The following is a 14,058-nucleotide window of genomic DNA, read 5'->3' as shown; positions in this document are numbered from 1 at the left end:
AACTAATTATGAACACAAGAAATAAATGAACATATAGATAGGAGAGTCAACTAAACCCCCAACTTTTCCATCCTTGACTTCATCAAGACGTGAAAACTATACCCTAGCCCGCGTGCTGCGGGCTTAGTTCATCAATTGTGTCGTCCTGATAATCAGAGTTGATTAATTGTGCTCCTTGGGGCTTGGTAAAAGCAATCACTGTCCCATTACCTTGAATGAATGTCGATGGAAACCGTGATGCAACCAACTGAAGAGGTACGATGCTGAGCTTGAGACCATCCAAAGGCACAAAAAGGACACTGGTGGGCTTGTGTGGAAAACAAATTGGAATCTGATGTGTACCAAAGTCAAGAGGGAAGGTGCTCTTCTCTCTATACAGACTCGAACCAGGGAAGGAGCATTAATTAGCTTGGAACCAGAAAACATCAGTGTTTGTCTAAGGTGACTAGGTTTGTTAATATGGGCACATCATTTCATATATTGGCCTCAGTTACCATCCGTGTAAAATAAGAAGAGTATCTGTTACATTAAATCCCAGAGTTATGAGGATTAAATGCATATAAATATACTTTGTTTATTTTAGTTGTATAATTTACCTGCTTCCTTTTTCACAATCAGCACCCATGGAAGCAGCAGTCAAGAAATCAAAGGACACATCGTGTTGGGCAAATCTGCTGCACAAGGACCTCTTGAAAATGTCAAAGTGCAAAGAAGTCACTTAAAGTGCACCTGGCCCAAACCATGATATTTTTAATTATCTCATCTGTATGTGGAAGTTCAGCAAAGAATTGATCACCTTGATTTATGGGGTTGGTCTAGACAATCTACCATGGAGTGCCAAATGAATGAGCAAATCTGTCTTGGAAAAAACATAACCAAATAGTTCCATAGAAGTGAGGATTGTCAGGCTTCATTTCAAGTACTTTGGAAAAGTTATCTGGAGAAAAGTTATCTGCAGTCCATGGAGAGGGACAGCATACTTGGGAACGTTAAAAAAAAAGAACACCCTCAAAATTGCTGTCATTGAGTCAATTCTGTCTCACAGAGACTCTATAGTACAATGTGGAACTGACATTGTGGGTTACTACGGTTGTAGATCTTTAAAGGAGCAGACAGAAGGCCTCATCTCTCTCCCGCAGGGCAGTTAGTGGGTTTGAATGACTGATCTTGTGGTTAGCAGCCCAATTACATATCTCACTACACCCGCCTGAAAAAGAGGAAGATCTTCGAAGAGATGTGTTCACACAACGGCGGCGATGCTCGCTAGGCTCAGGAATAACAGTAATTGTGAGGGTGGCAAAGGACCGGGCAGTGTTTCTTTCCATTTTACACCAGTCTGAATTGATTCAACACAACATACCTAATGAACAAAATGTATTTTGTAATATAAAACTGATCTACAGCGTGGCATTAGAACTGGAGGAAGGCTTGTTAACAAACTGATACTCAGACGACTCCGTCCTGCTTGATGAAAGCAAGGCGGGCTTGAAGCACGTGCTGATGAAGATCAAGGATTGCAGCCTTCAGTGTGGATTACAACTCAATGTCCAGAAGACCGAAATCCTCACCACTGGACCAGTAGGTAACATCATGATCAATGGAAACAAGGTTGAAGTTGTCAAGGATTGTGTCTTGCTTGGATCCACAATCAATGCTCATGGAAGCAGCAGTCAAGAGATCCAAAGAGGAATTGCATTGAGTAAGTAGGCTGCACAAGGCCTCTTTAGAGTGTTGAGAAAGCAAGGATGTTTCTTGGGGAACTAAGATGGGCCTGACCAAGCCACACTATTTCCAGTTGCCTCCTGTGGATATGAAAGTTGGAAATTGAATAAATAAAACTGACAAAAATAACTATGCATTTGAATTGTGCTGGAGAAGAATAGTGAAAGTGCCATGAGCTGCTGAAAGAAGAAAGAAATCTGCCTTGAAAGAAGCACCGCCAGAGTGGTCCTTAAAGCAAACACAACAAGACTCAGTCTTATGTAACTTAGGACACTTTGTCAGGAAAGGTCATGTTTGGTAAAGTGGAAGGGCAGAGAAGGTCCTCGAGGAGATGGATTGACACCGTGGCTGCAACAATGGGCTCAACCACAGGAACCATTGTGAGGATGGCGCTGGACTGTGCAGTGTTTCATTCTGTTGTGTACAGAAGCGGTCTGGATGAGAACTGACTGCTGACACCGAACAGCAGGGTGTGCTTTGGAGTGTGTGCCGAGAGGCGCTGTGGACTCGAGTTTGTTCCACCTGTCTCCAGTCAGCAACAAAGTCCTTTCAGGAGGCAGACTACTCATTTTTGCCTATGAAGAAACATCGACCTCTCCGAATAATAAAATCCAGAAAGAAAAGTGAGGGAGAGGGCTACTATTTCCTATCCAACATGTAAAAATCAGCCCTCAAAGAGAATATTGAAGGATTTGTTTGGAATTTGGCAAGAAAAACAACTAAAGCCTTTTAAAAAATGTCTTTAACACCTCTTTCTCTGATGAGTTCACAACAATTAATACTCATGCCTAATTAGTCCACACAGTTTGAGGTGTCTCATAATTAAGATTTTCCAGCAGTGCTGTTCATGATTCATATAAAAGATTCTGAAGGAATATGTTTTAAAGGACAAAACATTTATAAATCTAGGCAGGCCATTTCAGCCCCCTAAATGGTAAGAAGACCCTGTTACATCTGGAACTGTCATGAGCACTCCCCAGGACAAGCAGGCCCTGAGGACTAGGACAGAAACTTCTGAACCAAATCTCCTCCATGAGCAGTAGCCACTGAGAGCTCTGTATTGAAATTGCATTCAAATACTGGGTGTGGGCTTAAGGGGAAAGGACACTGTGACCAATTTATATCTTGCATGGACAGAGAAATATAACAAATATTTGGTGACAACTTTTCCCTGAATAAGGTTCCACTAGAAAAGAATGTCTAGTACTAACAAGTCCTTCAGGATGCCACACTGCCAACCAGAGCATATTAGTTCATTGCCCATCCTCCTTACCTCACTCAAAAAGCTGGGCCAGACCAACATTCGTGTATAAGAAAGAAACACGGGATGAGAAATATCTATTAGTGGAGTCACTGTGGTTGGTGAGACCCAATGCAATAATTCATGTTGTTCCATCCCCCTTAACCTCCTCTAGTACCAGACCACACTGAATCCTTAATAATAGTTATTATACATTTTAATCATAGAATAATGTATGATAGTCACAAATTGTTTAAATGTAACATTTCTTAGATTATATGAATACTGGTAACAAACACAACTTGTAAAAGCTTTCTTACATTAAATTACATTATTAGTTAAAACATTAATAATTACTACGAAGAATTTCCCCAAAGCCTTCTTTTCCTTTCCTACTTCATTCTGTAAAAAGTTATTGATACAGACTCATAAATACTGATGCTGCTGTTGTTGTATGATGCTATTGAGTCAGTTCTGACCCACTGCAATCCTATGTACAACAGAACACTGGGCACAGTCAGGTGCCATCCTCACAATTGTTCCTGCGCCTGAGTCCATTGTCACAGCCACTGTGTTATCCCATCTCCTTTCACTACCCACTCTACCAAACACGCTGTCCTTCTCCAGGGACTGGTCTCTCCTGACAACGTGTCCAAACTCTATAAAATGAAGTGACCACACCCTTGCCTCCAAGGAGCACTTTGACCATACTTCCTCCAAGACAGATCTGTTTATCCTTCTGACAATCCATAGTATTTTCAACATTCTACTCCAGAAGAATTCAAAAGCATTGATTCTTTGTCAGTCCTCTTTATTCCATGGACAACTTTCACATACATAGGAGGCTATTGAAAATTGCCATGACCTCATTTATAGAGGTCTAGACAAAGACATGTACATGCAAATAAATATATGAGGATGGGGAAATAGATCCATGTGTCTATATTTATAGGTTTAGTATTAAGGTGGCAGAAGGACCTTGGGCCTCTACTCAAGCACTCCCTCAATGCATGAATACTTTCTTCTATTAAATTGGCATTCTATGATCCTCACCCTCCCGACACAACCACTGAAGCCAAAGCGGGTGAACAAATGTGGTGAAGAAAGTTGATGGTGCCCGGCTATCAAAAGGCATAGTGTCTGGGGCCTTAAAGGCTTGAAGATAAACAAGTGGCCATCTAGCCCAGAAGCAACAAAGCCCACATGGAAGAACACACTAGCCTGTGTGATCACATGGTCCCGAAGGGATCAGTTATCAGGCATCAAAGAACAAAAAAATCATGTCATTGGGTGATACGATCGCTGAAGACAAACAGGTTCATAAGCAAATGTGGCAAAGAAAGCTGATGGTGCCCGGCTATCAAAAGAGATAGTGTCTGGGGTCTTAAAGGCTTGAAGGTGAACAAGCAGCCATCTAGCTCAGAAGCAATAAAGCCCACATGTAAGAAGCACACCAGCCTGTGTGATCACGAGGTGTCGAAGGGATCAGGTATAAGGCATCATAAAAAAAAAAATCTTACCATGGTGAATGAAGGGGGAAATGCAGAGTGGAGACCCAAGGCCAATTTGTCGGCCAGTGGAGATCCCCTCACAGAGGGGTCTAGAGGAAGAGATGAGTCAGTCAGGGTGCAGTCAGTCAGGGTGCGACTTAGCACTGATGCAGAATACAGCTTTCCTCCAGTTCCTAAATACTCCCTCCCCCCTCCCCTATCATGATCCGAATTGTACCTTGCAAGTCTGGATAGAGCAGAGGTTGTACACTGGTGCATATAGGAGCTGGAGGCACAGGGAATCCAGGGTGGATGATACCTACAGGATCAGGGGTGTGAGGGGCGATACTGGGAGGGTAGAGGGAGAAGGGGGTGGAAAGAGGGAACCGATTACAAGGATCTACATGTGACTTCCTCCCTGGGGGACGGACAACAAAAAAGGGGGTGAAGGGAGACACCGGATAGGGCAAGATATGACAAAATAATAATTTATAAATTATCAAGGGCTCATGAGGGAGGAACGGGGGGTGAAGGGGAAAAAAGAGGACCTGATGCAAAGGGCTTAAGTGGAGAGCAAATGCTTTGAAAATGATTAGGGCAAAGAATGTACAGATGTGCTTTATACAATTGATGTATGGATTGTGAAAAGAGTTGTATGAGTTCCCTAATAAAATATTTTTTAAAAAAAGAAAATGACAAAGATTAAAGCTTAGGAAAAAAATAATAAAACACAAAGAATAAATATCCATAAAAGAAAGAAAATTGCCATGGCGTGGGTAGATGTACCTTAGTCCCCAAGGCACCATCCTTGCTTTTCAACATTCTAAAGGGGTCTTGTGTAGCAAATTTACCTAATGGAACTCCTCTTTTGATCTTTTAGCTGATGCATCCATGAGCATTGAGTGTAGATTCAATCAAGATGAAATCTTTGATGATTTCAGTCTTTCCTCCATTTATCATGATGTTACCTATTGGACCAATTGTGAGGTTTTTGGTTTTCTTGACATTTAATTGTAATCCATACTGAGACTGCAATCCTTGATCTTTGTCAGCAGGTTCAATCTCTTCTCACTTTCAGCAAATAAGGTTGTGTTATCTGCAAATATCAGGTTGTTCATAAGCCTTCCTCTAACTCGGGCACCACATTCTTCTTCCTGTAATCCAGCTTCTCAGATTATGTGAAGTTACTTGTTACCACAATATTATGGTTAAAATCATAAAACATGTACCAGAAAATTTGATAAAACCAATTATTATAAAAACAACAGCTCAAAAGCATGTGTGCACATAGAGAAAACCACATGATCTGAACCATCCTTACAATTAGTTAATTATGGAATCTCTGTCTGGAGAATGTACAAAGGCTCACAAATTAAATTAGCACTGATTTTTATCCTTGTAGGTAAATTGATAAATGTAAGCTGGGCTTACAAAAATATTTTTGAATATATATATATATTTGTGATATTTTATTTAAAAATGATAAAACTCTGAGGACACCACCCAGAAATTGTACAGTCATTTTAGTGTTACCTCTACGGACAGTCTCATTTCAAATGACCATCCTGTGGCACTATTTCCTCCCATGTTCTGCTTCCGTCATTTAAACTTTCGGTATCTGACAATGCTTAGAAGTTATGCATAAGGTTTCTAGTGGCTTCTTCCACTGAAGTGGGGAGCCAAATCCTTCTTCATTGTCATTTCTTAGTCTGGAGGCTGTACTGAAACCTGTTCACTTTGGGTAACTCTGCTGACATTTGAACTACCAGTCAGTGACAGCTTCCATTATCACACAACACAAAGTCACCACAGTAGCACAAACTGACAGACAAGTAGTGAATTCGATATTCAGATAATTGAATACTGAATGGTGCAGGAAACATCACAAGAGACGATGGATAGAATACACAGTCCCTGTACCAAAAGCAACTAATCAACATTTGACCATTTCAGGAGGCAGCATGTGAGCAAAAACCAATGGTACTGAAGGAAGAATTTCAAACTGCACTGAATGCACTAGCCAAAAACAAGGGTCCAGGAATTGATGGAAAACCCATTGAAATGTTTCAGATCCCAGATGGATCCTGGCTCCAAGCAGAGAATACCAGAAAGATGTTTACTTGTGCTTCTTTGACTATACAAAGGCATTCAACTGTATGGATCACAATAAACTATGGATAATAAATTGGATGCCCAAAATTGGGGGGAATAAAGGCATGAAGTGGTTGGCTTACAAACTTTCATAGATGGGGGAATATATTCACAGGATCATAGGATTAAGGTGTAGGCATTACTTAATTGAAATTGTGAGGCTAAAGAATTATGTACAGGTGCCAAGTTGGCAAGGGATGGATTGAGTTAGTTAAAGTTTATTGTGCCAACCTGGCCCATAAACACATGTGAGGTTAATTGAAGGGTGGAGAGCTATATGGCTCGGTGAATCTTGCCTTTTTGGTTCTTGGGTCTCTTGCTTTCTGATGGTCGCACCAGGGTGCAGCTGCTTTAGCCAGTTCCCTGCTTCAGCTGTCAAGGCTCACTTCCTGCAAGATATCCCTGAGGAGAAGCCACACAGACCTACCCCGATGCAGCCCTGGGTGCTGGAGCAGCCGCGTGGAGACCCCAGTCAATGCTGAAATGCTTACAAGTTCACTGTTTCGGCTTTCCTCCTGCAGTCGGCATCATTGTGTGTGCTTTGTGAGATGAAGGAGGACTTTTTGGATTGGTGTTGGACATATGGGTTAATGTTGGACTTGTGGGTTTGGGAAGCACTGGGTTGGGATGTTTTCTTGATGCGCACTTACCCTTTATATAAAACTCTCTCTTATACATATACGTTTCTGTGGATTTGTTTCTCAAATACACCCAGACTAACACAGATAAATTTGAGAAGAATGGGAATTCCACAACACTTCACTGTGCTCATTTGGAACTTGTATCTGGATCAAAAGACAGTTGTGCAAACAGAACAAAGGAAACTTACATGGTTTAAAATCTGGAAAGGTGTGCATCAGGATTGTCCTCTCACCACACTTGTTCAATCTGTATTGTGAGCGAATCATAGAGAAGCTAGATTATATGAAGAATGTGGCATCAGGATTGGAGGGAGGCTTATTAGCAACCTGCGACATGGAGATGACACAGCCTTGCTTGCTGAAAATGAAGATTTGAAGCACTTACTGATGAAGATCAAGGACTGCAGCCTTCAGTATGAATTACAACTCAATGTAAGGAAGATCAAAGTCCTCACAACCGGGACAATAGGTGTTCTAGACAGGGTTCTCTAGAGAAGCAAAACCAGGACACTTATAGATAGATAGATAGATAGATAGATAGATAGATAGATAGATAGATAGATAGATACAACATAAGAAATGAAGAGCTAATTAGTCCACAAAACAGTACAAATGGCTCACTGCAACTCACTTCTGTGAAACAGTTAATACACTGGCAGTCCTTCAACTCACGAGGGCTGCTGGGTCATGGAAGCAGCCAGCTGAGTCTTCTATCGAGCAATATAAGCAGTTCAGCCACAGGCAGCAAACATCAGGGCAGGTCACCAACAGTCAGATGACAGGGTCCGACAGTCCCCAGTTCAAGTGATGTATACACCAGCTATGTGGTGAAGCAGGTCTCCAAAGAACCTCAAACTATAGCAACACAGTCCAAGGGTTGGGTGTCCCATGGGCAGTTAGCTGGCAAGTTGGGGCTCAGAACTAGCTAAGGCAGCTGCACACTGGTCTGATCACCAGAGAGCAAGAGACGGACAGTCGAAGCTTGCCGAGCCATTTATCTCTTTGCCCTTCAATTAAACTGCAACCTTATTAATCCCATGTGTGTTTACTGGCCAGGTTGGCACAATAAACCTACCTACCACAATAGGTAACATCATGATATATGGAGAAAAGCTTGAAGTTATCGAGGATTTTGTCTTACTTGAACCCACAATCAGAGTAAATCTGCTGCACAAGAGTTCTTTAGAGTATTGAAGAGCAAGGATGTTATTTTAAGGACTAAGGTGCACCTGCCCCAAGCCATGGTATTCTCCATTGCATCATATGCATGTGAAAGTTGGACACTGAATAAGAAAGACTGTAAGTGAAGTGATTAATTTGAATTGTGGTGCTAGAGAAAAGTACTAAAATTACTACGGACTGCTAAACGGTAAAACAAATCTGTATTGGAAGAAGTAAGGCCAGAGCGCTCCTTAGAAGCAAGGATGGCAAGATTTGGTCTTTCATACTTTGGACATATTGTCAGGAGAGACCAGTCCCTGGAGAAGGACCATGTTTGGTAAAGGGGAGGAGGAGTGAAGCAGGGGAAGGTTGTCAGGAGATAGATTGATACAGTGGCTGCATTCATGGGCTCAGGCATAGAAACAATTGCGAGGATGCCACAGGACTATGCAGTGTTTCATTCTGTTGTACATAGGATCACTATAGATTGGAGTCAAGTTGATGGCACTTAACAACAACAACTAATGACATTGTCACAATATGTGGTCCATACCCTTAGACCAACAGTGAAGAGAAACACCTGCTAGTATTCTTACTACTAAAATTTGCTCAGCAATGAAGAAATATTTCATTGGGTTTACTCTTGCCCCAAGATCCTTGGTTGCACAGTGGCCAAAGTGCTCACCTGCTAATCAAATGCTAAGTTGTTCAAAGCCACCAGCAACCCCATAGGAGAAAGTTATGGCAGTCTGATTCCATAAGGATTTGCATCCCCTATACCAAAATGTGGTGAAGGAATTAGATGGTGCTCAGCTATCAGATAAAATAGTGTCTGGGATCTTAAAGGCTTGTCTCCAAACAAGTAGCCATCTATGTAAGATGTCAACTAAGTCCACATGAAAGAAGTATACCATTATTAATCACCGAAGGATGGTAAATTGTATCATCCAAAGTCAAAGTAGAAATCAGTATCAGAGCCTAAATTGTGAGAATCCAGTTTGCAGAGGGCTATGGATGAAAGTGGGAGGCCAGGATACATTTGTGGGAACAACATAGGAAATAAGCCTCCAATGATCTACCTCTATCCATAATAAAGGGATGGGAAGAAAATGGTTACTAAACAGAGTAAATTGGAGAGATGATTATAAAAGATCAAAGTGATGGCAACATGTGCATAGGTGTGCTTGATGCAATCGGTGTACAGATTGTTATAAGAGCTCTAGGACTAGCTTTTCTTTCATAAAAAAAAGAGCTGTAAGATTCCCCCCAATAAAATAATGTGTTAAAATTTATAAATAAATAATAAAATTTTAAAAATAAATGAAAGATCAAAGGGATAAACCTGACTTGAACAGTTAAAACTTTGTCAGTTGATCCCCCCTCTGATACACCGTGGATCTGATCTAGTTTTCAACGTTTTCTGAATATTTGATTTATAGTTTTTTTTGTTTGTCCATATTAGGGTTTATCTCAAAGGTGTTATGTCCTTGGGGTCACCCTCATGAAGTTGTGTTATATGAAATCTAGGATTGATTATCTTATAGGGACAGCAAGTAAAATAAGGGTTTTGGGGGTGGGGGACAGTGGTGGGAATGGGGAGGGTAAAAGGGAGACGATAGCAAGGAGTCCAAGAAGGAAGAGAATGTTTGGAAAATGATTGTGATCGCAATTGTACAATACTGCTTGACATGATTGAACTATGGAATGACATGATATATGTATCAACTCCAAATTAATAATAATTAAAAAAATATATTTACAGCCTGAAACACCAAACCAAAGGCAGACTTCTCTTCGCAGGTCATGTAATATTCTAATTTGATCTCCCAAACAATGAGGTAGTGTGCCTGCCTACAGCTCATGAACCATACATCACCCCCTATTGTTGCATCCTAATAACCACTCCATCTCAGCTGGAGTCAGTTTCTCATGCTTCCGGGGAGAGGGAGAAGACAAATCAGTTTCTGCCATATAACAAGCTTCTGCTAAAAAAACCCACAAAACTCAGAACTCACTGCCATGGAGTTAATGCTGACTCGCAGCAATCCTATAAGACAGGGTAGAACTGTCTCTTTGGGTTTCAAAGACTAATTCTTAATGGAAATAGAAAGTCTCGTTTTACTCCTGTAGAGTGGCTGATGGTTTCAAACTACTGACCTTGCTGTTAGCAGCTCAACAAGTAACCACTGCACCACTAGGGGTCTACAGTCACCCCAAATTATCAGATACTCCTACGAAGGTGCTTAGTGAATTGTAATGGAAATTCAAGTCAAGATTTCAGAGAGAGGCATGTCTGTCCCTGAGAAGGCGATTTCACTTTTGTTGGTGGATAAACTAGGTGGAGCAACCTGCCATTGGGGAAAACTCTTAAAGTTATTTTTATATATTTACATATATATCCCCAAGGGAAAAATATGCCCAGTATTAGGTTCCTCATCGGACACTTTTGACCTAGTTTCGATCCAGCCCTTGATGACTGAGACCGTGTGCTATAGACAACTGGGACTCCGTACTTCCGAGGTGCTCTGTACTTCCTTCATAGGCCACCCGAGAGGATCTGATTTGGAAAGCCCACTAAGTGAACAAGATTTTACCTGACACACCTGTAGCATATGTCTTAACACTGGAACGTCCTCGCGTGAGCAGAAGAAGGTGACCACTATCCCAAGTCTGTGCATGTGGAGGTCCTTGGACTATGCTTTGGACCTCTTGCTTTGAGGGTGGCAGTGAATGACAGCCTCACACTACCATCTGTTATTTTATGCTGACTTTGTTTAGCGACATGTCTTAGTCTGGTACGCATAGTTCTGCCTTAGTGGGTGAATCTTCTTGAAATCTGTGCTCTATCTCCAATCCTCATTGTTTGTGTAGTGTCCAGTCACTTAACTATTTCATCTGTATAAGCCAACAATCCACGCATTTTAGTCTACAACTCTGTACTGTACATGTATACTTTCCTTTTCTCAACAGTATTTTAGATTCTATACCATTGGCTAAATTATTGATACTATCAATAGAATTTCCACATGCCCCGATAGGATAATTTATAATGTGCCCCAATAAAACAATGGTGTGTCTAAATTAAACTAGGGACATACATAAACCATATATAAAAGGGTTTTGAGCTCACACTTAATCATAGCCCTAATCTAAATAAAAGTAGTTCTGAGTTTTTGGTTTTTCAAATTTTAATTTATCTTTATTTTATTTTAAAGATCATTTTATTGGGTGCTCTTACATCTCTTATAACAATAAATACATCAATTTTATCAAGCATATTTGTGCATATGTTGCTATCATTTTATAAATATTTGCTTTTTATTTGAGCCCTTAGTATGAACGCCGCTTTTGTCCTTTCCTGCCCCACCTCTCCTACCTTGTGACCCCTTAATAAATTATAAATTATTATTACTTTCATATCTTACACCGACCACTGTCTCCCTTCACCCACATTTCTGATTTCGTCCCCCTGGAGTGGGGGTGGGTTATGCGTCGATCACCTCTTTAACCCCTCCTCTTTTACCACGTTCCCCTGTTTTCCTTGTATTCCTATTCTTGTTTCTGTTTCTGAGGGGTTTATCTGACCTGGATTCTGTTTGTCATGAGTTTTTACCTGTACCCTGTGCATGCTCCGGTCTAGTCAAAACTGGGGTCATGAAAGGCAGGAGGGGGGTGAGGAAGCTGCAAAGAACCAGAGGAATATTGTATGTTTCATCAGTGCTATACTGCGCCCTGGTTGACGCATCCCTTCCTTGTGACCTTTCTGTGAGGGGATGTCCTATTGTCTATAGATGGGTTTTCGTTGTCTGCTCTGACCCGCCTCATTCTCAACAATATGTTTTGGGTTGGTTTGCTTGTTGGCTTTGTTTGGGGTCTTCTGATGCCAAAGAACAAGTAGTTCTTGTGACACATCATTCGATTCTTGCCCTCATGAAGAAATCACTGAAGATATGAATCCTATAGCAAAGTGCAGAAAAGAAATCAGATGGTGTCCAGCTATCAGAAGAAATACTGTCTGGGGTCTTTTCTTAAACCAAGTACCCATCTAAGTGAGATGTCAGCTAAGTTCACACAGAGAAAGCACACCACCCTGTGTGTTCCAAGGTTATAAATACTAAAATCTAAGACCCCAGGGGAGAATAGTATTAGAGTTTATGATCTGAGTACCTGGCCATAGACTGCATCTCTCAAGCCAGGAACAGTGTGGTGGTGCCTGCCCTATATGCCAGACACAGTTCTGCTCAGGAACATCCGGCCAGATCAGCACGTTGCCAACATGGTGGAGAACCTTAGACAAATGATCCAGAATGCCAACAGGGACACAAATGGGAATCCATGTGGGATGCATGGAGAGACTCTTCTCCTGTTTTGTGAGAAAGATGGGAAAGCCCTTTGCTTTGCTGGGCATGTGCCCAATCTCAGAAACACCATCCCCACTCTGTAGTCCCTAGTGGGGACGCTGCTCAGAAATACAAGGAAAAGCTCCAGGTGGCATGAAGGTTGCTGAGAAGAAAGCAGGAGTTGACTGAGAAGTTGGAAGTCAGTGTTACTGAGAAGAGAGCAGCCTAGAATAAAAAGTTGAGGCACAAAAATTGAAGATTGACACAGAGTTTGTGCAGCAGAAAAAAATTCTGACTGAAGAGGAACAGAAGCAAATGCAGAAACTAGAGGAGGATGGGAGAGATCACCTGAGACTCTTAGGGCAGACTGAGGCCAAGTTGGCCAAGCAAAGCCAAGCCCTGCAGGCAGTGATCTCAGAACTGGCACAAAGGAGTCGGGGTTGGAAGTATCCCTGAAAGGAGGGAGGGCTGGAAAATGAAGGAGCTACACATTGACTGCCCAGACTTAAGCAGTGAGTGTCGTGCGCTTGGCTGAAGAGGATGCTGGGGACATGTGGAGTACACATCACTCTGCATCCAAACACAGCCAGCCCGTGGCTCATCATTCCTGAAGATCCGAAACAAGTAAGGCTTGGAGATACCTGCCAGGAGTTGCCTACAAATGGAGAGAGATTTGATACTTTATCCCATGGTCCAGGGGACCCAGTCCTTCGACTCTGGAAAACTTTAATGGCAAGTAGAAGTGACTGGAAAGAAAGCCTGGGACCTGGATATTTGCAGAAACTCCGTGCAGAGAAAGGGACCTTTCTTGCTCAGTCCTGAGAATGGCTTCTGGACAATTTGGTTGTGGAGCAAAGGACAGCATGCAGTTGGCACTTCCCCTAAGCCTTCACTCCACCTTCAGGTGCCTCCATGCCAAGTTGGGATTTTCCTGGAGTGTTTCCTTCAACAATGTCACGGACCATGTTTCCCTCATCTACACCTTCTCTGAATGTGCCTTTGGTGGGCTCTGAGGCCCTTCTTCAATCCTGATAGAGAAAACGTAGCCCCTTTGACCCTGTACCCACTAAAACTGAGATAGTAGAGATTGACTGATGATTGGTGGTTCCCCCCTGCACATCACCAGCCTATTGCTTTACTTGATCGCTGACTCCACAACATCTTTTTTGATTGGGAGAGGTGATGGTTAGTCTACCAAAGTTTTAAAGATAGACTAAGGCAGAAAAGGATAGACTGTTTTGTCTCATCCATGTTCCAGATCCTTTTAATTCATTTCATTCATTTAGTTCCATTACATTCCTACAGTAAAAATA

At 41.8% G+C, this 14,058-nt stretch overlaps 1 pseudogene; it reads left to right on the top strand.

Annotated features, from left to right (window-relative positions):
- The first annotated feature begins 237 nt into the window (after positions 1-237).
- Positions 238-13,826, top strand: LOC142440018 (E3 ubiquitin-protein ligase TRIM21 pseudogene; annotated as a pseudogene).
- The last annotated feature ends 232 nt before the right edge of the window (positions 13,827-14,058 follow it).

This window comes from Tenrec ecaudatus, chromosome 2, assembly GCF_050624435.1.
Source record: "Tenrec ecaudatus isolate mTenEca1 chromosome 2, mTenEca1.hap1, whole genome shotgun sequence".
NCBI lineage: Eukaryota > Metazoa > Chordata > Mammalia > Afrosoricida > Tenrecidae > Tenrec > Tenrec ecaudatus.
The sequence above is the reverse complement of the archived record's forward strand: the minus strand, read 5'-3'. Positions and strand labels throughout refer to the sequence as shown.